Source organism: Notechis scutatus, chromosome 3 (genome assembly GCF_049901735.1).
Source record: "Notechis scutatus isolate UNSWTSFEM ecotype Mainland chromosome 3, rNotScu1.2, whole genome shotgun sequence".
NCBI classification, from domain to species: Eukaryota; Metazoa; Chordata; class Lepidosauria; order Squamata; family Elapidae; genus Notechis; species Notechis scutatus.
Window position 1 is genome coordinate 45,868,791 of NC_142011.1, and position 26,181 is coordinate 45,894,971.

At 38.3% G+C, this 26,181-nt stretch overlaps 1 protein-coding gene and 1 non-coding gene across 3 annotated transcripts in view; one reads left to right on the top strand and one right to left on the bottom strand.

The window, feature by feature from the left end:
- Positions 1-10,032, bottom strand: part of CDK18 (cyclin dependent kinase 18) — an 86,660-nt gene extending 76,628 nt beyond the window's left edge. The window contains exon 1 of one of the 2 annotated variants that reach the window (XM_087959671.1): positions 9,673-10,032. The gene's annotated coding sequence lies outside the window, so the exon portion shown is untranslated. The remainder of the gene's footprint in view (positions 1-9,672) is intronic. The other variant, XM_087959670.1, reaches the window with a different exon arrangement.
- Positions 10,033-14,770: 4,738 nt separating this feature from the next.
- TRNAK-UUU (transfer RNA lysine (anticodon UUU)) lies at positions 14,771-14,843 on the top strand. Its single transcript has one exon. It is a non-coding gene; the product is annotated as a tRNA-Lys (tRNA).
- Positions 14,844-26,181: the final 11,338 nt, after the last annotated feature.

The window sequence follows — 26,181 nt, forward strand, 5'->3', positions numbered from 1 at the left end:
TCCCATACTCAACACCCACACAGAGACGGTCTTTACCACAAACTACACTCATGGTTAGAGCTACTGTGAAGAGCACCTTCCTGGAAAAATATCATCGTGTTATCTTTCCTGCATTACAGGCAGTAGAAAGAGAACAAAGAGCCTCTGCACAGTGTTGCTTTCCTTCACCTGGTCACCACTGCTCATTTGTTTTTGAAAATGATACAAAGTGCAGAATGTGTGGAACATTTGGATAGGACTGGGACTAGACCTTTATTTTCTTGTGTGTGTGTGAAGTGGGGACAAAGATCTTTTTCTAACTCCAGCTCAGCAGCTCAGGTGTGAGATAACTGTTCCAGTTCCTTTTTTTTTTGTTTTGTTTTGGAATTTCCCTCCTGCTCATTTGGAGGAAGGACAGATGGTCTCCTAGTGTTCCTGGCCTGTTCTCAGTGTTCTAAAGCTGGCAGAAGCTTCATGCTGATTTTTGAGGAAAGGGAGAGGGAAGAGTTTGAGTGAAAATACATTGTGTTGAGGTATCCTTTGAGTGACCATGGTGCAGCACTGGAAATACTGCTGAGTTTGAATTTCCAGGTTGTGAAATGCAGGTTTTAGGAAAGTTTGCAATACACAACTCAAACCAGGGCACCCTAAGATAATTTGCTCTTTGACATGAAGGACAAGATGGCGCTTTCAGTCAATCCGCCTTTTGAAATGGACTGGACTAACTTACTTAAGCACTTGCGTCACAGAAGATATAAGGAACGCATGGCACAACAACCTCTATCCTCCAATGTAATCACAGTTGCCCTCTTCTTCACCATTGAAATAGTGGAAACTCTGCCCCCCACTTCCTGCAGATCAGTGGTGGGATTCAAATTTTTTTACTACTGGTTCTGTGGCTTGGTGGGTGTGGCAGGTGAAGGATACTGCAAAATCTCCATTCCCTCCCCACTCCTGGGGGAAGGTTACTGCAAAATCCTATTCCCTCCCCATTCCACTAACCTGCTTTCCAGCTCTGTTCTCCTGTGCAACAAAAGAAGACCCAGCCAATCAGCTGGACTCAGGAGGCAGATAATAGATGGGGGAAGGGGCAGTCAGAGCTGGTATTTGCCGGTTCTCCAACCTACTCAAAGTTCCGCTACCGGTTCTCTAGAATTGGTCAGAAACTGCTGAATACCACCTCTGCTGCAGATCCATGAGAAGCAAATTAGATATGCACAAGCAGATCATAAGTGGTGGCTCTTATTCAAACAGAGGTTGAATCTGTCTTAGACCAAAATAGAGCCACTTGTTAAGATACCAAACCCTTCTCAAATTCTGAAATATAGGCATTTCTGGCATTTCTCTTCCCAAACTTTCTCTTCCTTTTATTGGTACAAGTAAGCCTCAAAACTTATGACCACAATTGAGCCCAAAATTTCTGTTGTTTGATGAGACAGTGGATAAGTGAATTTTGCCCCATTTATGACCTTTCTTGCTGTAGTCATTAAGTGAATCACTGCAATTATGAAGTTAGTAATACGGTTGTTAAGTGAATCTGGCTTCCCCACTGACTTAGTTTGTAAGATGGTCGCAAAAGGGATCACATGACCCGGGACTCTGCAACTGTCATGAATATGAATCAGTTGCTAAACATCTGAATTTTGAACATGAGACCATGAGGATGCTGCAATAGTCATTAAGTGCGAAAAATTATCATAACTCACTTTTTAGGTGCTGTTGCAACTTTAAATAGTCACTAAGTGAACTTCTGTAAATTGAGAATGACCTGTGCATAGAAGGAGAAAGGAATGCTTGGCAAAACCTAGGGCAGGCGAGAGTGGCGTTCCCCTTAAACATTTTGCTCTTCTGAAGTTATTTATTTTAATTCTCATTCTTACATAAACAGGGAATGTGTGAATAATAAATGCAGCCATCCTTCTCATATCTTGATAGAATGCAGCCTGATTCAACGGTGTAGATATATTACTGTGGCTATTGACAGATAGACTGTAACAGTTAAATTTTTCAAAGTGGTTCATTTTATGCAGGTATCCCCATTTTTTTCTGTTTTCTTTTTTGTTTAAGAATATTCTAAATTGTGTTTTAGTTGATTCACTCCATGGCTTTCACCCTACAGAACCATATGCTCATTCCTCCTCCTATTTTATTTAAAACATTAGATCAAAAGTCTTCCCTTTGATCTTTTGTTCATGATTTCTTTACAGTGCTTTTTAATTAATGTCAGACTTATTGAAGCAAAGTGGGTGCTTCAAGATGTGCAGAAATGGGAATTAAGTATAAAAAACAATCTATTTCCTTTGCTTCATACTCATTTTATAATTCCACACAATTTTTTTCTCCCCAGGCCACTGGAAAAGTAACTATCACAATTTGGCCTCACCAAGCATGGCTACTTCCAGTCATGTTCTATAAATAATTGGCATTTGTAAAGTGAGGCAGGTGGCCGAGAGATAAGTAAACTGCATCACCCCTGCAAAAAAGAAAGCATCTGTGATAATTATAAATATCAATTTTTATCATTCACAGAAACCCAGATTAACAGTTTAACCATATTGGGTTAATAGCACTTATCATTCTGGATTGCACTCTTCGATTTTGGTAGATGATGGACTAACAAGCTTTAGCATCATGAGATCTGTGACTCAGCATTTGTGATATAGGAAAACCAGCCCTTTATGGCATGGATATCTGTGGAACTATTATTCCCCAATGAGATTGGACCACCCCACTTGTGCTGGCAGAAGGGGCCTTCTGCAATCCCATCAGCCCAGGAATTCCAGCTGGTGAGATCCAGGAGAAGGGCCTGTTCTACCTCAGCTCCTGTCCTTTGGGACATCTTGCCTTAGGAGGTAAGGTCTGCCTGCTCTCGTTTAGCCTTCAGGAAAAGCCTTAAAACCTCTCTATGCCAGCTGCCTTTGGAAGGAGAAGATGTTGGCTGGAGGTGGCTGTTGCACTAACAGAGAAGGCACCCCAAGTTTTCCCTCCAAATCCTTGTTTCTGGTTTGTTTTAATTTTTGTCATCTTAAAAATATTTTTATATTTTTTTTATTGTTTGTGGGTTTTATCTTGAGCAGGGGTGTCAAAGTCAAGGCTTGGGGGCCGGATGTGGGCTGCGGGGTGCTTAAATCTGGCCTGCAGGGCTGCCCTGGAAACAGCGAAGGATCAGCCCACGAGCAGCCCTCCCGAGCTCCATTTTCAGAGGGTTGCAAAAGGTTGTTGCAGCCAAAAACAGAGCTTGGGGACCTATTTTCGCTGGCAAAGTGCTCGGACCACCAAAGGCGCCCCCCGACATGAGTGATGTCAAGCTGGCCACGCCCCCCCCCCCAGCCCCCCAAGGTCAAACACAACCCTGATGCAGCTCTCAATGAAATTTTGACACCCTTGATCTTGAGGTAAGCTGCTCCAAATCACCTGAACCACAAGATGGGCAGCAAACAAAATTGATAAATAAATAAATAATTGAAGATTCCATCATCTTAAAGTACATTTAGAAATAGATTTGACTTTACATTTCTAGGTCTATGGTTTTGGGTTAAAGGCAACAACAGTAATGACATACTCCTATCGTCAGCTTCTAGTGTGAAATTGAAGTGGGAATATTTAAAACTGAAACATTTCAGACACTCTAGCAAGCACAGGCATAAGATCTATTTGACATCCCCTCTAGCTCCAGAGTCACAAAGAACTTTGAGTGCTAAGATGCTCCAAGCATTTCAACATCACTGAGTCTAAACTTGGAAGCTGGAGAATAAGATATACACAATTGCAAAGATGATCCACCTCCACATCTCTTCTATAAGTTTCGAAATTTGCAGGAAGATTGGGATTTATCACATTTGGCGGATGGCAACAATCTGCTTTCCAATAGAATCTGGCCTGGAATCCTAGAATTACATGGACACCATTGCAGCTACTGTATTACAATTTTTAAAATCAGGTTCAATCTTACAGCTGCAAAATTAAATTTCAGATGTCAAAAAATCCTCAAAATTTTATCTTCCTTTTGTTCGGCAAAATGTGATGACTGGTGAAGGCATTCACTATTGAGCCAGATTAAACTTCTTATGCTGGAAGTATTTATATTGATTGTATTTAATATACATTATTATGAAACCATGTTATAAGAAATAGATCTGAAAATTAAACACCGACCCAAATTAGTTCTTAATGAGTGGTCCTTCAACAAAATCTTTTAATACAGAGGAGGTTTTTTTGTTTACTGTTCAAACTAACTGACCAGCTATGCTACCTTCTGGAATATTTCATTCAATCCCATTCCTCTAAAATTTAGTCTTTTATAAATAGTAACCATGCTCAGCTTTTCTTCTGGTTTCCAAGTGCCTTGGAACAGAGTCTGTAAGATTTGCAGAAGTAACAAGAATTAGAGAAAGACTATCTTAAAAGGAATTGTATTTGCATTTTTTTGAAAAACACTGCATCTGATTAGTGTACGATAGCTCTGTAAAACCTAATTGTTTGCAGGACTAAAATCAACATGCTGTGCAACATCAAAAGCAGACATTCTGTTTTTCATTTTCTTTTGCAAAAGAAAGGGTAGAACATTGTAAGGAAATCTGAGGAAGCAGATTCATTGGTATATGGATTATCTATCACTTGGTTCTCTCTCTGTTTAACACCTCTCTCTCTCTCTTCATATATCTTCTAAATACATATTAAATAAAATGTGGATTTAAGAAAGTGTTAGAGGGTATCCAGCCTTAGGAGACAAGAATGGAAGATTCCTTTTTTTGCTATAGATTTTTATAGTACCTTTGTGAATTAATGAGAGACACAATTGAGATGTTCAATATCTCATTGAAAGTATTGTATATTAGGGATAGACTTAAAGATATGAAGACAGAAATGGATTTAGGGGAAACTTTATTCAATTTTTTTTCTCCAATAAAAGAGAAGGCCAAAATGAAAACAATCTTCCCAAGGGGAAGAAATAAATCATTCTCATTTTTTTTCTTTGTTTGTTTCCTGGGTCTTTAAATATGTTGATAGAGACTCAGGAGTCACCCAACCTATAATATATATAGCTGGGTCTCCCTGATAATTATTGATTTATTAAATTTATATCCTACCTTCTGTCCAGGAGCTGAAACTTGTTTATAGTGTGTTTTCTTCTCCAGTGCTTTGCCAATAGTTCTTGTGAAGTAGAAAGTAGTAGAAAATAGTTGTGAAGTGAGAGAAAACAGCTGACTCATCACTTAATGATTTTCTGTCATTGAGCGAGGACTTGAACCCAGGTGTCCCAAGTGACAAGCTAGTACTTTAACTACCACAACATCTAGCTACCAGAATTACAACTTGGAATATCTTACTGATTGAAACATTTTTAAATTAATGACTGACTGGGTCCACCTATACTGGTGAGTGGACTTTTGTACTATTTGGAAAGACAATTTGGCCTGGAAAATGATCTGAACAATAAAGTCTTCCTGTTGCTGATATATTTTTATGTAGTCCCCTATTTGCACTCTTAGCTCACCATAGCCCAGCTTCTTACAGCATAGCCTTGACAAAGCTAAAAGCAATGACAAGGCCACAGTAGTATTTTCAACAGGATCTTTCATTGTCAAGATAAATAAGCCAACTATCATAGACAGGTTGTAAATTTACATCATTTTTGGCTGCAAAAGGGGCTATAGTAGAAGGTAAACATTCTTGTTGAGCAGGAGCTACATTAAACCTTGGCTATGAAGTTCAATGTGGGGGAATTATCATTTAAAAAAAAAATTAACAGCTATGAATTATTTACAGTAGGATTATCATTGCAGTTTTATTTGTTTCCTACTTTAAAATAGTGGGAAATTGGTCTTTCAGTTTTCAGCAGACATCCTGAAAGGGATCTAAGGTTCAGAGGCTTTTGAATTTCAGTTGCTAGATGCCTAGATAAGAAGCCTTCTCTTATAGATAATGCACATTTTTGTCATTCTGAAGTTTTCTTTCTTCAAAGACAGTAATGGGAGACAAAGCCCTTGACCTCTCACTGGTAAAACAAAATAAAAGTACCGGTAAGTAAGAACTGAAGATCAATCTGATTACTAAGAGTCAACTTCTATTTTAAAGCTCTGATTGGAACCTTTGGCAAATTTTTATATTTCTGGACCTTGCCTTTAAACTGCACATAGTTACCCCTTTTTTTTTTGTTATTTACAGCATATGAACTACTTCGGTAACTACTATAACGGGACTCTGAATTAGCTGTGGGACCTCTAACTGCAACCCTTAAACCATTTGCATTAAATAAAATGCAGAAAATGAAGGCAACCAGATTCCAATATGAAAGAAAAAAAGCACAAATAGCTGTTGTGTATAAAATACTCATATGGATTTGTAAAGCATAATGCTATATAGAACAAATGGCTTTAACTGGATGTAACACAGGCAGCATAGTAGCCCCCAGAGTGAATGTTCAATGCAGTTTGTGCAGAAGACATGCCAGTACAAAGATGCCTACTAATATATTATGCATTTCACCCCCTTTTCTGAATTTTTTCAGGATAGCAACTTTCTCTTGGGGCTTTGAAACTAATATTGGCTAAGAAACACAAACAATTTACAAGTATTCAAGAATAACTGCAGGGATAACTCACAAGTTCATTGAAGCAGAGAATACATATAAGGCAAACAGGTCTTTAACAAAAAGATAGGCTAAATGTTTAAATGTATGCTAAAGAGAGCATCAAGTAATAGTAATCTGTAGCAGATATAAGCAGCTTATAGCATAACAGATGTGAACTGAACTATCATTCCCAGCAGCCCAACAGTCAGTATGGTTGATGATATAAGATCATATTTGTAGTTCAGCAACATTTCAAGCATCAAAAGTTGCCTTGACAGTGGAATTAATTATCCTAGGCCTAGAATAACAAACCTCTAACTTATTTATTTTCACTTCTGTAAATAAGCTTAGGAAATGAATGAAAGATTAAAATGAGTTGGAAAATAATCCATATTCCCTGGCAAAATCTTTTCTTTCACCCAATGATTATGTAAGCAAGACTATGATTGCATGTAGAATACAAAGTCCCAAACAGAAACACAATAGCCTAAGAATTAGTCAAGAAAGCCAGAAGGATGATATACCCAAACAACTGCAATTCTCCTTTGATGCAGAGAGGGGCTATTATGTCAGAATATCAACCCCAAATAACAATTCTACAGTAACAATCTTTCATATTAAAATACATGAATAAGCCTTTATTTATCAGCATATGTCCAAGGTCTAATGCTAATAATTCTGCTTTTCGCTTTAGGTTGGACAGACTCAGGATCTTTCAAGTATCCTGCTCACAGATACAAAGTACAACTGTTGCTGGTGCTACTTATCAATACATTATACAATTATGTAAAATGTTAAGTAATTTTCCATTAATTGGTCTCAAAGAGAGATGAAACGCATTCAGAACATCGGACCCAATACACTCTAGCCTAGAGTGAAAAGTGAGACAGTAGAAGAGTAAAACCATCATGAAATACTTGAGCAAATGGAACAAGCTTCTTTTCATTCACTGAACACTTCCTGCTCAGCATTTGCTACCATGTGTAAGAGGGCTTCAACAAAAGAAGGGAGGGGTTTCTTTTTTGAAGTACAATTCTATACATGTCTAGATTTCAGCAATCACTACTTGTTTCAAAGAACTCACTTTCAAAAGATATACACAAAGTTGCAGCCTATGGTAATATCTGCACAGCAAAACACAGGGATAGCAGGAACATTATGATCTAGTTATGCTAACTAGATTATACTAACATTATACTAATTCATGCTTTGTTTACAAAGTCCAATTAATTTGATTCTTAAATAAGCTCATTGTGGCTTATAAACCATAAACCACTGGACTTAGTGAATACATACTAAAACAGAACCAAACAAACACATGACTTAGCAAGCACATCTTTATTTGGATTTGATTTTTTGTTGAAATAAAGGCAAAGTTTCAAACTAAATTATATCAGATTCTCATCTCTGAATACTAGAATTGCTTCTTTAATCCCCAAAGAAGGCAAAGCACTATATAACATCTTGTTTTTTGAAAGACCATCAAGTAAGATGTTTAGGAAAAAAATGTTTGCTGTCTAATTAATAGACAATAAGAAAGCATTAATATTCAGGACAAAATCTGTTGCTATCATGTCTGATCTGCAGAGGATACAATGAATGTTTAACTCTTTGCTGCCATCTAGTTGTTGTTCTGATTTTTGTGCCCAAAATGTATAGCAGTCCTATATACCTTCTGAATTAATTGCCTATTTGACAGCATGTAACTGCATGTTTTAGTATCTTACAGGGCCCCTAAAATTGCCTTCTAAGCTTCACACCAAATATGGTTGTTGATATATTTTTCTGCTCCACTGTCTTCTTTATACCAAATATGGTTCCTGATATATTTCCCTTCAACTTTATTAGAGCCAAACATCCTCGTAGTAGCTACTTCATCACCCTCAGAGCCACATGCCAGTTGTTCCAATTCACTTGACTGGTAAAAACCACAAATAAAAATCCATGCCCACAGTTTGGAGGATACTCTGTATTGCCTTTCACAATTAATGCCACCACTGTCCTCTTGTATGTGCAACAATCACTCTCTCTTTTGTTTCTGGGAGTAAGGAGCTGCTTCAAATATCCTTGGCTGGCTTCAGCTTTAGTCTGGCAGCTCAGGACTTTCTAATATGCTCGTCCAGTTTGGGGAGCCCATCAAATCAGATGAAGACAACTATGTCAAATAAACATTTTAAACACAGATTTTCCATTTACTCAGGAAAAATGATAATAATTCCAGCTCCGTTGATGCTAGAACCATGTGAATTGTTTACATGATCAAAACCTTATACTGAAATCTGGCAGATTATCCCCTGCTAGAATACGACAGGTAAAAAAGGGAAATAACCTCTGCATTAATCACATTCCCAAAGATTTTCTCCTTTCCCCTTCCTTGCTAGCTTCCTCTATAGAAGGTCAAAGTACTGATCTGATAAAAGTCCAGGGGGTTAAAGGAATCAGAGGCCAGGTAATATATCAGAGAGAGAGAAAAAGAGGGATGGTGTCAAAGTGAAAATGAGAGCTACGCAAAGTTCATCTTCATAGTCTGAAGGCCCAAGGCTTCTATGGCAGAAATGATTTGAATAAACCAGAACATCTAAGGATAAATCCAGCGGCGCTGTCTTGTTCTCACAAAGGATGCAGTGATTAAACTTTGACGTTTTTACTAAGTGGATTTCTTGCAGGATTCTGATGCATACAGAAAACAAGCTGCCGGGGTGAAGTTCCTAGCGTAATCTCCCTGGCGCACTAGCTTTCCGCACGCAGGGATCGTTACCTCTCTTTCACAGAAAATCCCGCCCAGGTCCTCTTACCTAGGTTTGGGGCGCAACAAGAGAGGCGCGGAATTACCATTCGTCAGAACGAGAAAGGGGTCCTAGCCTACGCGCACAGGTCGTCGAGCCGCGAGTTGTTTCTTGTCGCCGCGCTCTTTCGAAAGCCGTCCGACTGACCGAACTTTCCTCGCAAGAAGCTCGCGAACCCCACCCTCACGCGTGGCACAAAAGCGCCCTCCAATCCGGCTGAGAAAGCAAAGGAGAAGCCGGAGGGACGACGAGGCCCCTGGAAGAGACGGACTCCGTTCCCTTCTTCCTCTTCTCCCTCCCTCCCCCCGCCATTCACGCTGCGTTTCGCCTTACCTTTGCTCGGTTTACACCGAAACCCCGTGGAAACGAAAGCAAACAGCCCCACGGAAGGAGCCGCGGCGGTGCTCGCTTAGGCGCTGCTTTGGAGAGAGGGGTTCGCTCCCGCCTCGCCGGCTTTTGGCGTCGCGCCCCCCCACCTCTCTGGCGTTAAAAAGAAGCAGCGAAGTCCCACGTCCACGCCTCCCGGCAGAAATTCATGACGCTCCCTGGCCAGGTCCCATCCGGGCAGAAAGAAGAACTAGAGGCTTCTGGTTTCCAAGAACAACCTGAGCCCGGCGCTTCGGAAGGGAGGGGCGACCCTGCCGCCACCTCCCGCAGAGGGCCAGAGGGCTTCACGCGGCGCTGGTTCCTCCTCTCCGTCTTGGCCTGAGGTGGGAGGGCGAGAGGGAGGGAGGGCCTGAGGGGCGTGAATGGCGCGGGATTTGTCCTCCCGATGTCAACGATGCCGTATTTTGCGGTGGGAAGAAAAGTCAAGAATTCAACAGATGCAGCCTTTCCAAGTCTGTAGCGCCCATGCCGCGGAAAGCAATGCGATGGTGGTAAAAACGAAGTAGAGAAAGGGGGATAATCGAAGGAGAGGGATAATCAAATTACCGATCAGGATGGAAAGCAATTAAAAAAAATACCCAAATTCAACTAGGCAACTCGTTCTTGAGCTTCATTATACAGACTCTGATTTAGATCAGAGGCAAGGATCTTTTGTGTTCACTTTTATCGAAGTATACAATATCAAGGAAGCTTCCCTGTTCTCCTGCCCTCTCCACCTGACAGGTAATCTGAGAACCCAGTTTAACAACTCCCCCCCACCCCCAAGTGGTTTCCACGACCATGAGAGTGTTAATGACTGTCCGGCTGCAAAGATTATAAATCCTTTCCATTCCCCACCAGTTAATTGGAACTGAAGAAGCTTCTTGGTTGACAATTGAGATGTCTTCAAGGATAAGAAAAACGAAGAAAGCCCAGCTGCCTTTATTAAATGCACCTTTGGGACCATCGTGATCGGGATGACTGAGAACCTCCATAGGCATTTACCTGTCCACACCTTATAGCAGAAAAAGATCTGAATCCTCTGCTATCAATCTATGTCTACCTTGCCTAATTTGGATGCAGGATCTTTGCATACTAATTACTGTCCTCTACCTCAGGGGTCTCCAGCTTTGGCAACTTTAAGACTTGTGGACTTCAACTCCCAGAATTCCTTTGTTGGCTGAGGAATTCTGGGAGTTGAAGTCCACAGGTCTTAAAGTTGTCAAGGTTGGAGACCCCTGCAATTCTTGCCAGACTTTAATTTCATCCGGATAGAAAGCAAGCTGCCTGGTTTTTGATGTCTTCTCCCTGTTATGCTAGTTTTCTCTGCCCAGGGACCTCTTCTTCTCTCATAGAATAACATTCCAGGGTACTCTCTCTCATCTGTCTTTTGTAGTACAACAATAACAGGAATGTGAGTGATCACAGCTCATGTGGATTACTTTGAATCACAAGAACTGTTTTTGTTGCTATTCCCTTTCCAGTTAATTTCTCCAACTTTGCTTGCAAGATGCCTACCTACGTTCACTTGAGGACCTTGTTGACTGTATTTATTTAAAATATTTATATGGCCACCCATCTTAAGCAACTCTGTACAGCTTACAATGTATTTGCATCTATTAGAAAGGGGTATGAAACTCCAAACACCACCAGTGCTACCCGAGGATCAGTTCATTATTCTGAAAGCTGCAACACTGAAGCCTTTTCAGAAATTGATACAAAAAAACATTTCAATGAATCAAAATGAAAAGAATCTCAGGATTCTCATTAATAAAAATGAGAATATTCAGTCTGGTGGGTGAACTCACTTGTGACCAGGTATCGGAGAACGCTGTTTGTTGGCATGGGTACCCTGAGCTCAGAGTATAGAGAAGGATGCTGAAATAGAATTGGTCCAATTGATTTATGTCTGTGGAATTAGTTGGTAGTAATTGGGGCACTTTATCCTTTGCGTCAAATAGCAAGGTATCTAAAACACCAAGGTAGAGTTAAAATCAAAGATGTTTGACTTATGTCTTTCAGCCATTCACTATTCTCAAGGAAGTGGAATATTTTCTTTCTGTACCAGAATAATCTTATTAAATTCATTTTGAACTGGAGGAATAGGGTAACTGTTATTGTAAGATAGAATAACACAGTGGTAGTCAACTGGTCCCTACCGCCCACTAGTGGGTGTTCCAGCTTTCATCGTGGGCAGTAGGGGTTTTGTCCCCTAATTTGTAAATCACCATTACTGTGGAACCGGTGGGCGGTTTAGAGAAAATTTTACTACTAACAGAGATACAAAAGTGGGCGGTAGGTATAAAAAGGTTGACTACCCCTGGAATAACACATGAACAAGAAAGTTTGGTCCTATCTAGTGTTAACTCTTGTTAAGATGAACAAGAACAAGGAAAATGCATTTCTCTTTGTGTTTGTGTGTGTTTGTGGGTGTGCAACAGAGGTGGTATTCAGCAGGTTCTGACCAGTTCTCGAGAACCGGTAGCAGAAATTTTGAGTAGTTCAGAGAACTGGCAAATACTAGCTCTGACTGGAGATTTTACAGTATCTTTCCCCTGCCACGCCCACCAAGCCACGCCCACAGAACCGGTAGTAAAATAATTTGAATCCCACCACTGGTGTGCAAACTCACTATTTCCTGATTTCTAGCCTGGTGCCTTAATCACTTACACCAACCTGAGTCTCATATATAAGTATGTGGTAAGGACTCTTTCAGAAACATCACTTTGAATTACACAGGAAAATTTAACGTTGTTATAAGTGAAAAGTTTCACTTCAAAATAGTCAATTTCCAGAAACCAGACTAAGACAAGTAATTCTGCAAGACATTAACAAGTTTGGGCATACATTTTGTGAGTGTGTCACAGGAAATGATTTTGGCTTGAACTACTAATCAGAAATGAGAAATTATAGCAATCTTCACTCACTGAAATGGTGGTTTAAGACTATAATTTGGAAAGAATGGATGCAAAGGTACGAGAGACAAATTAAAGGAACTTGCGGACTCGCACAAAAAGGACTGTCTGTTCAAAAACATCTTGGAGAGAAGAGCTAAAAATGAAGGCAGCTTTGGATAACAGGATTTAAAGGCACGGTAAGCTACAACTGCTAAATAAATAAAGAGAAATAATTAAGAAATAAAAATAATATCCGACACAGCTGGGAGAGTTTGGATATCAAATTACTCATGTAAAATGTTGGCCCAATCATGCATAGAAATGAATACATATATAAATAAGACCAAACCAAGAAAAGATATGAATACAAATATCAGTTGTAAATGTTTGAAAAAGCAAACAATATCCAAACAGCAGGCTGCTGGAACAAAGGATTTTAATTCTACAAAAATGACTTTTGAAGTTCAAAAGAAATTTCCCTCCAAATTCAGTAACCAGTGATGGGAGGAGATATTCTGAATGGTAAAGTATATGGATGTATATACCATTAAAACAATCAAAACACAGAAAACTACAGAAAATAGAATACTACAAATAGTCCTTGACTTACCGCAGTTCATTTAGTGACTATTCAAAGTTACTGAAAAAAGTGACTTATGATCATTTTTTACACTTCCAATCATTGTAGCATCCCCATGGTTCCATAATCAAAATTCAGATGCTTGGCCACTGGTTCATATTTATGACTGTATGATCATGTAATCACCTTTTGCGATCTTCTGACAAGCAAGCAACTTAACAGCCATGTTACTAACTTAACAACTGCAGTGATTCACTTAACAACGGTGGCAGAAAAGTCATAAAATGGGACAAAACTCACTTAATACATGTCTTACTTAGCAACATCAATATTGGGCTCAATTGTAGTCATAAGTTGCCGACTACCTCTATTACCCCTATCCATCCCTGGATTTCCTTTTATTGGTTTTTGGTTTGTAAATATATTCTTATTGTGTATTAACACCAATTACTTTCAATCAATTAATGTCATAGCTAAATTTTCCCTAACAAAAGGGTTCTCAATCTGAGCACAGCACACAAGAATATTCTCTGTGTATTGAAAGATAACTTACACAATGGCTACACTCACTGATTATTATAGGTCCTGTGTTCAAAATAAAAGCCTGGAGACCAGTTTATTATGTAAGCCCAAGAATGATGCTAAGAAATACGACACTAATGCACACAAACATACACACTATGTATTGACTTCAAGGCTTCAATAGAAATGGTCATGATTTAAGTATTCCTTGTTACGTATGGTTGCAACTCATCAAAATACTGCATAGAAAATACCTTCAGAATCCATAGATTGCTATGACAGCTATTGAAGGCAGGACTCTTTCTGTGGCTATGTTAATGCTTATTCCTCCAGTTATTGAGTTAGCAGAAAAATATTCTGGCATAAATTGTGCTGGCCTGACAGCTGAGCTCTGTTTGTCTTTAGTGACTGGTAGTATCCTTAGTTTTAAAGTTTAAGAGAAGAGATTGGTGGATTTTCCTGTCTTCATTTCCTCTCCTATCTACTGTCACCTTGTTGACTAGAAAAGCAAAGCCAAAGATCCCCCATGTCCTTAGGAGCTAACCTTAAGATATGCTGGAACAAGCTTGATGACTATAGACTGGTACCTGGAACAGTGCTGAGTCCCAACCAGCTGCATGAGATCAAGGAAGCAAAAAACTGTATTGACATAGCAAGGTATCCTAATGCTAGAACTACAGTAAATACAGAATCTTAGATTCCCATGTTCCTTAGATTCTCATCCGTGACCTATTGGCTGGCTATTTTGGAACATGGATTTAGAGCTCTTGCAGAAGTCAGGTAAATCCATAATTGGAAATAGACCAAATGATGGATCATCAATGTGGCGAAGAAATTTTGTGGACCATCGGACATCTCCTGCTTCACCTTGTGCATCTCTGCATACTTAAAACATATCAAAGGAGAAAGGAGAAACAGGCAGAACTCAGCTTCATCCAAAATGAATATCCCAAATCTATAATAGCAGCAGGGTAGTGCTGATAATGAATGACTGTGACCAAAATGGTACCACTCTCCCCACAAAATAATGAAAAGGTAGAAAGTATGAACACACAGATATCAGAGTGCCTGGATAGCTCAGTTGGTAGAGCATCAGACTTTTAATCTGAGGGTCCAGGGTTCAAGTCCCTGTTCGGGCGAGAACTATTTTTAATAGAAAATCTTGCACGAAGAAACATCCTTTCAAAGGAAAAAATTGAAAAGAATAAATGAAATCCTGTTTGTTTTTTTTCAGCCTAGAACTAAGAAGAAATTTCCTGACAACCGGTGGAATAACTTGCCTCCAGAAGTTGTGAATGCTCCATGTTTTTAAGAAGAGATTGGATAACCATTTGTCTGAAATTATATAGGGCTTCCTGCCTGAGCAGGGGACTGGACCAGAAGACCTCCAAGGTCCCTTTCTATTCTATTCTATTCTATTCTATTCTATTCTATTCTATTCTATTCTATTCTATTCTATTCTATTCTATTCTACCCTACCCTACCCTACCCTACCCTACCCTACCCTACCCTACTCTACTCTACTCTACTCTACTCTACTCTACTCTACTCTACTCTACTCTAAACCTTTTCCTGCCAGAACCTTCATTTTGAACAGATCCTGCAACACACATTTGAATCTTTCTAGGGAATATTGGTCTTGATTCTTAAAGGCCAAACTAGTGGCCTTTCAAAAGACCATTAAACCTGGATTGAACAAACAGAATTAGCTTATTTCAAAACACAATAAAGTTAGAGCACACATAAAACTTAACAATGCTCATTTAGGCAGATGGCTAATCTTCCTTGCAGTTCAGGACAAAATGAGTATGGAACATTGTGTAGTCAATAGAAATGGGGCAGATGTGCCATTCCCAGCATAGTCAGTGAGATACTGTTGTACAGCATAATCTGTATTGAGAAAAGGCAAAATACTCTTTTAAAATTGGAACAGTTAAAAACAAATTTAAGATGCCTCTTTTGTGGGACGTGGAACATCTCTTTTAAAAATATAAAGTTAGCAAAGTTTCTTCATGCCATGAGGATGAGTCCATCACATCACTGCTTTTTAACTTAAAGTTTGTTTCTATTTCCTTCAGTCAGGATTGTTAAATGAAACATAGAAGATTCAGTAATTAGCAAAATTGTTTGTTTTACTGACTGGAAGTTCCTTTTACATTTCTTTTTAATGAAAATGCTGCAATGCTGGACTGTCTGTGTAGTCTGTTCTATGATACATTGCTTAAAGGTGCACACTAAAACTTGGCCATCAGTTGGCCGAGTTGGGTTCACAGGAAGTTATTTGTGAAAAAAGTGTTCAGACTTCAAAACTCCACAGTCTTGTTTTCTCACTGCCAAAGGAGAAATCTAATTAGTTCATCAAACTGATTATTATACCAGAATTGATCATTTTAACCAATCCTTCAAAGTGTCTGGTTTTCTTAACCTTGGGTAGGCATTACTTTTAATGTATTAGCTGACTGTGAAACTAGCCATAATAAATTAAATTTATATGGCATCTCACTCCCAGTTACTCTGTGGAGTTTACAAATGGTTGAACACATTAATAACACAAAGCAACACAAAACAAAACATAGATTTTCCTTAGAAGGATGAGAACAGCGTATGGAGAATCTCTATACATATGTATAGACATATATGTAGAAGACATCTCATACACAACAAATATTCTTGGAGAGCCAAGATGGGTTTAGCCCATACAATTGAACAATCTTGTAGGACTTTCTTGGATGATTGACTAAACTGCTTGGAAGAATGATTTACTGGATTGCAGAAGAAATAGCCAACTATTCAAATTTCATCAAAAATTTCAGACAATAATACTTACAATATATCCCTGCTCAGCATATACAAACTACTGCCCGTTGTTGAAACCTCTGTGCCACTTAATTTACTTAATTTACTTTATTAATGTACTTCCAATTGTCTGATGATTTAAAATGTAAGAGAATATTCATTCATTTGGTGAAAGTTTATAACAGATTATCTATAATTTGAACTATGATTTGATAATTCAAATGTGTAAAATGACAGGTTGTAGATTGTGTGAATGTGTTATCAGTTAAGGCCATGCTTATTTAGAGATTTAACCTCTATAGATTCCATTGAACAATACACCACAGCTGTGTAACAACAGATATTTCCCATCCCCATTATTTCTGTTATTCAAGATATCTCTCTGGAAAGTAGGTTTTTTAAAAAAATAAAACAACATCACTTCCAAGCAGTGAAAAAAGAACCAGAACAGTAGCCCTTAAATATATCTATTTACTTGGAAAAGTATTACTGAATATGATATACAGCTTAAGGAACTGGTTATAATATTTATAGTTCAACAATTTCTTTACCCCATAAGAAAACTAGAACTGTAGAAAGTTCTGCAGTGAGCAAAGTCATTTCTATGCCTACTGTTCCTACCCAAGTCTAGCAAACACTGTTTCCTTGCTATGCAAACAGACTTCACTCATTCTTTCATATTGAGTTTTGTTGGGAAAACAGATGAATTATCTCTACTTATCACCAGCCACCCACTTCCATTGTAAAGTAGAATATTTACTGGAGTGGCACTATTGGACGCCAACAGCCCTCTTGGACTACTAAGGCCAATAGCAATGAATTATATGTTTATCTCTATAATGTGTTGTTGAATTGTAAGCTTCAAGCTTCTTTCTTTTGATGTTGCAAAGCTTCCATGCAATCTTTTGGTGCCTCTTTTCCTCTCCAAGCTTCTTTACAGGCACTCTTTATAATCCCGATTAGTATTTCTTCTACTTTCTAGTCTACAGAAGCTTATGCAGAACAAATATATATGTTATGTTCTCTGGACATCCAATAAAAGTTGTAGATAAGTATTTAGTATGTGCTGTTGTTACTGAAAGTCATGTCCAGAAAATTTAAAGAAAAACCAAAGTAGATAAGATTGTTATATTAACTTAATTCAAACAATCACTCTGAAATATCTCCAGTGCTAAAAAGAAATTGTTTTTTTCTCTTATCATGTTTCACACATCTATAGAAGTGATGGTGCAAAGTTTCAGCCAGAAAGTATGGCTGGCAGGCAGATTTGAGTTTTAACACCTTCTTATTTTAGAAAGTAATAACTAGATATCCAGGAGTACGTGTAGTCTCTAGGTAAATCCACCAGCAGCCATGATTCATTCTCTGCTGCTTTGTTTCATTAGCTATATAATCCCATGGGATTAAGTGTTTTAAAAGTAAGTGGAGCTTTCTGCAGTTCATTACTTTCTTCTTTTCTTTATCACTTGCTAATGAAGCAATGCAGGTGTTCAACAACTCTCACTTGCAAACCTATTCTAAGTGAGGAAACACATCTACTACTATCCAACTACTACTGGCCTTAAATGCAAACTACTCAATGCAAGAAGCCTCGTGAATAAAATACCTGAATTTTTCCTCCTACTAAATATGGCTAAATTCGACATTATATTTGTCTGTGAAACATGGCTCAATGCATCTCTCCCTGACTCCATTACCACAGTAAGGGACTATCATGTTTACTGATCAGATCGTGAAATTCGTAGAGGAGGTGGTGTTGCTATCTTCTATAAAAAGTCCTTACATCTAAAAAATATCCAAGTTACCCAGGAGCTTGCTCTTCCTGAGACCATCATCTGTGAACTATCCTTAAATATCACAATTCGATTCTTACTATGTTACAGAGCACCTGATTATGACATCGAACATGTAAACAAGCTAAATACATTACTAACATGGGCTGCATCCTGCCCATACCCTTTTATCTTTCTTGGTGATTTCAATCTACCTCATATTGACTGGACCCTAAATGAATGTACAACTGAAATCATACACACAACCTTCTACAATGCTATTACAAATCTGGGACTGGAACAACTAGTAACCAACAACACTAGACTAAACAACTGCCTCGATCGCATCTTCTGCAATAGTTTGAATTTAATTTACGGAATACAAACTAAAGAACCCTTTTCCAGCAGTGACCACAATATGATTGACTTTTGTCTCAACATACGCCCACACAAAAATCACCACAATGATGTAATCCCCAATTGTAACTTCAAAAAGGCAACTATGATCTTATAGACAACGATCTCTCATCCCTTGATTGGCAATCTCTATTCACTGGATGCAATACTGTTGAAGACCATTACAACATATTTTTACTTGAAGTCAAAAGAGTCATCAAACTATATGTACCAACAACAACTCCCAAAACAAAACAAAAAAGCAGATTACCCATAACAATAAGGAAACTTCAATCCAAAAAGAGATCACTCTGGCGGAAAAACAAATCTGGTCACGTTGCCAATTTCAAAAGCCGTTACAAAAATTTATGCCACCAGATAAAGACCGAATGCATCAATTATCACATTAAACAAGAGGAAAACCTTCTAAGCACCAATTCCACCCGTGCTTTTTACAATTTTGTAAACAACAAACTAAAAGACTCAAGGTCTATCCCACCCTTGATAGGACCTGATGGTAAAGACTGCAACGATGACACCACTAAAGCCAACCTCTTTAACACATTCTTTGGCTCAGTATTTGTAAACAGCAATGGATCATGCCCAGTATTTCCTAGCCGTACCACAGATAACAACAATGATCTAATACATATCGATTTTACAGAAGACAATGTTGAAAAAGCACTACGCAATCTAAAACCATCTCTATCTATTGGACCTGATGGAATATGTGCCTACTTCTTAAAAAAGCTATCCACTGCCATAGCCAAACCTCTAAGCATAATCTTTGAAAAATCTTTCAGGACCAGCTCCTTGCCTAACCTATGGTCACAAGCCACAGTCATCCCCATCTTCAAAAAGGGAGACCCAAGCCTAGTTGAAAATTACAGACCAATCTCCTTATGCTGCGTCACCTGTAAAGTCATGGAATCAATTATTAACCAATCCATCATCCTCCACTTAGAGACAAACAACCTACTCTCCAATAAACAATTTGGTTTCAGAAAAAAAACTATCCTGTAATCTGCAACTCTTACACTGCAAAAACATATGGACGACACAACTCAACCAGGGCAAAGCAATAGACGCAATCTACATAGACTTCTGTAAAGCCTTTGATTCAGTGGTACACGACAAACTACTCCTAAAAATAAAATCCTATGGGTTTCCGGTTTGTCGGCTTCGCGAGCGGTAGGGATTCGCGAAGCTGCGCGATCCCTGCCGCGGTAGCCATTTTGGGGCTCCGATCCGGACGGGCGCGGAGCAAGGCTGCCCTGCAGGGGTAGCTGAAGGTAAGGGGGATCCGGAGGAAGGGTCTGGGGGTGTTGCAGACCCCCTCCCTGGCCGGCAGAACCCCCTTTTACCAGGACGGTGCAGCGGCGGTCCGTAATGGCCGCCACAAAGAAGTCGGCAGCCGGGCAAGTATGCGCAGGAGGAAGAAGAGAAAGTTATTGAAAGTGAAAGTTCTTCTTGGTCGACCCAGGGCTTTGAGATTTATCTAATTTAATTCCTGGAAAAGATTGTTTTTTGATGATTTTTTCCACAAGAGAAAAAAAGCGGCAATTTTGAGGTGCTGAAAGGAAAGTTTACTCTCCCTCCCGACGGAATTAAGCCGGAAGGGAGAGGATAAAGAAAATATATAAATCTGGATCTTGTTGGAGGAGATGCCTTGAAGATTTGAGGACAGAAACATAATTTTAATAAGGCTTTAAAATATAGATTTGGACTCTCTTTTTATTTGTTTGATACCACCCCTGGAAGAGGAAGGGGGAATTTTGGCTTGCTTGGATTTATTGAGGATTGTGGATTTTGGGATTGTTTTACCTTTCTCTCGGAATATTTGTTTGGTGTAAGAAGAAAGAGGAATAAAGAAAAGAAAAGATTTATTTATAATGGCTTTCCCTTTTGAAGACCTGAGGGATGAATATGAGCAAACAAAAGCAGCCTGCAAAGATGGTATGGAAAAAGCTTTTCTATTTCTAGAAATGGCGCTGGTCAATTACCAACAGACAATGAAACAGATGGAAACAGAAGAACAACAACAAGGAAAAGACGAAGACGCCATCTTTATTGAATCCCAAAACTTATCTAAGGAAGAAGGAAGGAAGAGAGCAAGGAAAATGAAGGACTTAAGATCTAAAAAAACATTTGAGAAAGAGAAAAATATGATGCAAAGTAAATATAATGATAGCAAGCAAGAGAAAAAGGGAACACAACAGAGAAGGGATCCCAGCAAGGCAGAGGTTAGAAGAAGAAGGGGGGGTAGGAAGATTTGGTGGGGGAAGAAAGAAAGGGGAAAGGCGGAGAAAAGCCTCAAAGTTTTAAAATTGGATGGGAGAAGAGGAATTTTTTTTAGGGACAAAGGATGAAATATAAACTTCTGTAAGAAAGATTCTGCTAGGTACAGAAGATGGCATTGTAACATTTATATTTGAAATAGTAAATTAGAATGGTTTAAGATTTAATAAGAAATTAAAATGTTGAAGTCTTTAATAATGATTGATTTTTAAAATGTAATAAAATATTGAAGGAAAGGAGGATACAATGTATTTAAACATTTTTGGTGGATAGAATGTACCAAGCAGAACCGAATTGGGTATTTGTTATGTTGAATGTTAATTTTACTAACTTAGGGGGAGGATAGAAAGTCATCATACTCTGATTAGTGATTTCAGGAGAAATTCTTTTTATTATAAGAAGAGATAGAGGGATAATGAATGGGCAAAAGATATAAATATAATGATTTAATTAAGATGGATTAAATAAGATAGAATTGTGAAGAGTGATATGCGCTGCCCATGCAAAGAGAGGTAACTGGGGCCAAGGTACTTTACTAAAAGATTTTTTTATGTTTGTTTGTGTTTGTTTGTGTTTTATGAGAATATTGGGGAAATTTCTGTAGAAAGACAGGAAAAGATTTAAATATGTAATGATTTGTTTGTTGTTGAAATTTTTAATAAAACTTGTTTTAAAATAAATAAATAAATAAATAAAATCCTATGGTATCTCTGGACAACTGAATAACTGGATAGAAGCATTCCTGGCAAACAGACAACAAATGGTCAAAATTGGGAGCGTCCTATCAAATTCTGTACCTGTCAATAGTGGTGTCCCCCAAGGCAGTGTTCTAGGACCAACTCTCTTCATACTCTACATAAATGACCTCTGTGATCATATTAAGAGCAATTGCGTTCTTTTCGCTGATGATGTAAAGCTGTTCAATACCACAGACAATACTGCTACCCTACAAAAAGATCTTGACTATGTATCAGAATGGTCAAACAAATGGCAACTTCAAATCTCAACAAATAAATGCTCTGTCTTACATATTGGCAAAAAAATCAGAAAATAAAATACAAGCTGAATAGTCAAGATCTTGTTGATGACCCAAGCTCTGTAAAGGACCTTGGAATACTCACCTCTAATGATCTAAGTGCTAGAGCCCACTGCAACTACATAGCCAAAAAGGCATTAAGAGTTGTTAACCTAATCCTACGTAGCTTTTTCTCTGGTAATATCACACTACTAACCAGAGCATACAAAACATTTGCTAGACCAATACTCGAATACAGTTCATCAGTCTGGAACCCACATTACGTATCTGATATTAGCACAATTGAGAAAGTCCAGAAATATTTCACAAGAAGAGTTCTCCACTCCTCTACTCGTTGTAGAATACCTTATGCCACCAGACTTGAAATTCTAGAACTAGAAAACCTTGAATTACGCCGTCTTCGGTCTGATTTAAGCATGGTATATAAAATCATACATTGCAATGTCCTACCTGTCAATGAATACTTCAGCTTCAACCATAACAACACAAGAGCACACAATAGATACAAACTCAAAGTTAACCGCACCAAACTTGATTGCAGGAAATACGACTTCAGCAATAGAGTGGTCAATGTCTGGAATACTCTACCCGACTCTGTAGTTTCTTCCCCAAACCCCAAAAACTTTAACCTTAGACTGTCTACTATTGACCTCACCCCTTTCCTAAGAGGTCTGTAGGGAGCGTGCATAAGCGCACCAACGTGCCTACCGTCCCTGTCCTATTGTTTCTCTTATTCTTCTTTTATTTTTCTTATATGTACCCATTTCATGTATTCACAACTATGTATACACTTATACTTATTATCTTGTAAACAATTGGCAAATCAAATAAATAAATAAAATAAATAAATAATCCCATGGGATTAAGTGTTTTAAAAGTAAGTGGAGCTTTCTGCAGTTCATTACTTTCTTCTTTTCTTTATCACTTGCTAATGAAGCAATGCAGGTGTTCAACAACTCTCACTTGCAAACCTATTCTAAGTGAGGAAACACATCATATACAGTGTATTGTATTTGCAAAATCTAGAAGTTATACCAGTAAAAGATCTGTAACTACATTTGCATCTATTGACTAAGCAGTTGATGAAATGGGCATAAAACCTTTCTCCAGACTTAAAAGCCAGATTATGTTGGTATCATATGCCATTCCCTGCCACTATTTTCTATTGGACACATGGCTCATTAACCAAAGTTGTATGCTTATCTATACAGATCTACCAAAGCTGTTGTTTGGATTTTCCAGAAAGCAGAATCTGAATCCAACTTTTATTGTAAATAATGAATTCCAGTTTTCATGACGACAAAACAGTAGTTGCTTAACATGTTTTGGAAACACAGCCAGAGGAAAAGTATGGTGCAACAGCTGATAAAATTCAACCATTCAGATTGCTGTTCTATAATCCTGCACAGGTGAAAGAAAGCCCATACAGGAAAGAAGATTGGTATCACAAATAAAAATGTTTAACTTTGTTTTTCTACATCTTACTCACAATGAGCATTTTAACTACACACAAAATGGGATTCAAGAATTTGACTTCGATTTGACATTAAATTAATAAAGTATGCATTAGCAGACTTTTTAATGAATGTACTATATTGTTTGAAATCTTTTCAAACAATTATTGCAGAATGTTATAGATTCCATTTGGGGAAAAATAATTCATGTCACAGAAATTATTTAACAATTATTGAACCTTTTAAAAGAATTGTTACTTTGCAGTGATTTTTCACAGCATTCATTAATAACTTGGAAAACTTGGAATTGGACAGTTTACACTGCCATACTCCTTGCTGTCTAAACCCATGGTTTAAAAGCAGTAAGAGGTGAATTATTCTAGGAGCCATAATGGCGCAGTGGTTAGAATACAGTATTTGCAGGTTAACTTGTTGTTCACTGCTAGGAGTTCAATTCTGACTGGCTCAAGATTGCGTCAGCCTTCCATCCTTCCAAGGTCAGTAAAATAAGCTGAGTCAATAAACAGTTTAGAGAGGGCTGTGAAGTGGTATATAAGTGCTATTACTATTGCTACTCTGATATATGCTTACCCTTACTCCTTGTAAAGCAAAATAAACTGGATGTACCTCGCAACATAAACTCATTTTAATATTATCTGTCAACACTGAAAATCCATGTTGATTTCTACTTCTGGAGATACTCTTTCAGTACAAAGAATGATTTCCTTTCTTGTGGTTTCACAACTAAAGCCTCAAGCATTTAGAACAGCGGTCACCAACCGGTGGGCTGTGGCCTGCTGGTGGTCTATGAGAAAATTTTGGTGGTCCGCAGAGAAATGTCACCCCCAGAGCACCCACCAAAGCAATTAATCCAGGCTGCGCAGGAACACAAGGCTGCGCCGCCCACATGGCTCTTCCTCCCCTCCCACTCACTCCTTACCTGGCAAACTTGCCTGCTAAGTTGCTATTTTTCCTTTTTCTGAACATCAGCTGTTCTGCTGTGCTGGGAGATTTAGATTAGTTAGAAAGCAAGAAATCGTTGGATTTCTTGTTTTCTAGCTAATCTTTACATCTTCGGCTCTGCTTTTAAGCAGAGCAGAACCTTCCTTAGGATTGAAGCAGTACAGACTCAGTTAGCTGATGGCAGAAACACAGATCTCTGAATGAATCTGTGATTCTGTGAGCAACTCAATCTGCCTGCCTGCTTTGCCCAATTTTGGGTAAAAGTTGCTCTTTTTTATATAAAAAAAAATCAATATTTATATAAATATTTATAATATTTACATGAAAGCCATGCCCAGCCAGTCACATGACCACCAAGCCACAGCCACAAATTAGGCCACACCCACAGAACTGGTTGTTAAGAAATTTGAATCCCACCCCTGCCTCTGTGTGTTTGTTTGTGTGTGTATGTATGTGTGTGTGTGAGAGAGAGAGAGGAGAAGGGAGGGAGGGAGGGAGAAAGAGAGGTTAGATCAGATATCTCTCTCTTTCTCTCTCTGTCCCACCAATGTCAGCAAGCCACCACCAGTCAAAATTCATATTAGTGGTCCCCGGGATTTAAAATTATAAATATGGTGGTCCCTGAGGTCCAAAAGGTTGGCGACCCCTGCTCTAGATGGTTGTTTGAATACAGAGCCCCGGACTTCATGTCTAGTTTCTTCACACTCCCACTCCTCATTAACAGGAGTCTGAGGAGAGGAAGTGTCACTTTCCAAGGTCTATTGATGTTTCCCTTCAAAATGTAGGAAAGAAATTTCCTAATCATTAGTTTTCCACTAATAAATAGTCTATCAAACATCATTCCTAGACTAACTAATAAACCTGCTGGAGAAATTAATGTTGGATAGAAGTTTTAACAATCTGTTTGATTTAAAATGAAATAATTCAATGACTGCACAATAGGAAGTTGCATAGTGAAGATTATCTAGTTTTCTATCTTTATACTCCTTTGTATATAGAAGGCATAATAAACAATTTAGCTAATTTAAACTAATTCATCTCTTCAGCACCAGGTAGATAATATTATACAAAACAGCAGAGACTGATGAAGATGATTGCCAAACTCCAATTGGTAATCTTTGCTTTCTTGGAGAAGAGCAAATGTTGTTCTCATCTTAAACAGGGGAAGAAAGAGAAGAATCAAGAGAGCTTTTTGTTTAACACTGGAAGTAGCATGTTTGTGGATGAGCATGTTATCAATAACTGGCACAAGTTTGTTACAAATCTGACAAATCTAATCTCTTTCCTTGATGGAATTACTAGTTTGGTAGAGTTTGACAGCCCTGTTCTAGTGGATCATACATTGATCAAAGACTGAACTAGATGACTGTTTATGATTCTATGAAAGAAGAAATAAATAACTGATTATTTAGAATTATCCGATCAGTGTTTTATGAACATACTGTGTATACTTATTTATTCACAGGTACACTTGTATAGGACTAAGCTGAACATGGTAATTAAACCATTAACATCTGCATTCAAATAATGTAATCATAATTTGAGGAAATGTCTCAAAAGTTTGTAAAGGTGAAGATGAGGATAGGTATAAAAATATTTGGAAACGCTGCCATCTTCTGGCAATTTAGGAAAAGATTTTGATAGAGTACTCTTGAATTTGAATCCATTTCCAACCTGGTATTCTTGAGGTTTTAATATAATTTTCCAATCCAATGGGCTGTTGATTTAGGATAACAAAAATAGCAGTCAGCAACAGTAACAG